Here is a 1756-nt window from a genome sequence, read left to right as displayed (position 1 = left end):
GAATTCTACTATATAATATTGATTTCATTCACCTATCTATATTTGTTGTTTAATGCTACATAGCAAATTATGCTAAAGTTTGGCAGTTTAAAGACAACATATTTCTTATGCCATAAAGTTTCTAACGGTTGTGAACTTGCAAGTTGCATAACTTAGCTGGTCCTATCTGGGACTATAGTAGTCTCAAAGCTTGATTAGAGCTGGACTAAGATTACTATAATTTCTTTCTTTTTTTTTTTTTTTTTAATATGGAATGCTTTACAAATTTTCATGTTGCCCTTGCACCATGCTAATCTTCTCTGTATCATTCCAATTTTAGTATATGTGCTGCCGAAGTGAGTATAAGATAACTATAATTTCTAAGATCACTCATATGGTTGTTTGCAGGTCTCAGGTCCTTGTTAGCTACTGGCTGGAACCTTCAGTTCCTCACTGTGTAGGTCTCTCCATGGGTCTGCTCACAACATTATAGCTGGCTTTTAGGAGTGGGGTCAGGGGGAGGGAGAAAGAGAGAATGCTCATACTCACGATGGAAGCCACAGTCTCTTTATAACCTAATCGTGGAAGTCACACACAATCACTTTTGCTGCATTCTGTTAGAAGCAAATCAGTAAGTCTAGCTCACATTCAAGAGGAAGGGAACTAAGAGAGAAGTGTCACTGTGAACATATTTGCCAGGTCTCTACCTCTCTTCTTCATATCTGTTTCTGTGACTTTCAGGCCCCCACCATTCCCACCAATATTTGTTCTTAATAATAAAAATAAAGATCCTTATTGTGGCCTACAAGGCCCATGTCTGCTTGTGCATTGCCACCTGACTGTACTTTAAGTATGTGTCAATCTTCTCTATTTCTGGGTCTCTCATATTCAAACATCCCCCCCCCGCCCCCGGCCCATAGAGGCATTGTTTACTTTAGGCAGTTGATATTTTACTCCAGGCCACTTACTCAGTGCTGAAGAGGCTCAAGGAGCCTGTCTTTTGGTCAGGTATTGATTCCTGGCTTGACCAATGCCGCTAAGGCTGTGGGTAATTTAACCCTGTCTAACACTCCCTTCTCTCAAAGCACATTCCCGCTTCCCAGGCTGTGCCTCCATGGAACTTTTTTCAGAAGGTCTAGAGGGCTGTTTCTCCTCCTGCCTGAGACAGTGCTTGTGCGGTTCCTCTACTTGGCCAGTTCTTCTCTCTCCAGTCCCCACTGGACTCATTCTTGCATATCTTTACCTCTCAGCCAGGTGTCACCTCTTTAAGTTCCCACTTTGTCTCCTCCAACTACATTAGGTTCCTTATAAGATCTCATAACATCCTGGGATTCCCCTTCATAACTTTTAACTTTGTAATTACTCATTGTCTTCTTTCTCTTCTAGACTGTAACCTATGTGACAGCAGGGACTGTTTTGCTCACAATGTCTGTCACTGACTATGAATGCAATGATTACCTATTGCCTAAGCCTCCAAGTTCCACAGTCATAGACAGAAAAACAAAATCAACCTGTCCCCAACACTCCTGCATCTCCCTTACTCAAACTTTCCTAGTGGTCCTCTAGCACTGCAGGACAGATCCACAGCTCTTTAGCCTGGCATTCAAGGCCTTGTAATCTGGGCCCATCTCTCCTTTCTGGTTTTGTTTTGCAGACACAAAAGTTCTAACTTTAGTAATTACTTGTTATTCCTAAAGCACATTTTGCATGGTTGCTCATATTGTTCCCTGTACCCTAGAATGGATTTTCCCCACTGGCATTATTCAGGATCTCTTTC

At 41.9% G+C, this 1756-nt stretch overlaps 1 pseudogene; it reads right to left on the bottom strand.

Annotated features, from left to right (window-relative positions):
* Positions 1–242: 242 nt before the first annotated feature.
* Positions 243–343, bottom strand: LOC143396032 (U6 spliceosomal RNA; annotated as a pseudogene).
* Positions 344–1756: the final 1413 nt, after the last annotated feature.

Source organism: Callospermophilus lateralis, chromosome 3 (assembly GCF_048772815.1).
Source record: "Callospermophilus lateralis isolate mCalLat2 chromosome 3, mCalLat2.hap1, whole genome shotgun sequence".
Lineage (NCBI taxonomy): Eukaryota > Metazoa > Chordata > Mammalia > Rodentia > Sciuridae > Callospermophilus > Callospermophilus lateralis.
Note: the sequence above shows the minus strand (reverse complement) of the source record. Positions and strands in the feature narration are given on the sequence as shown.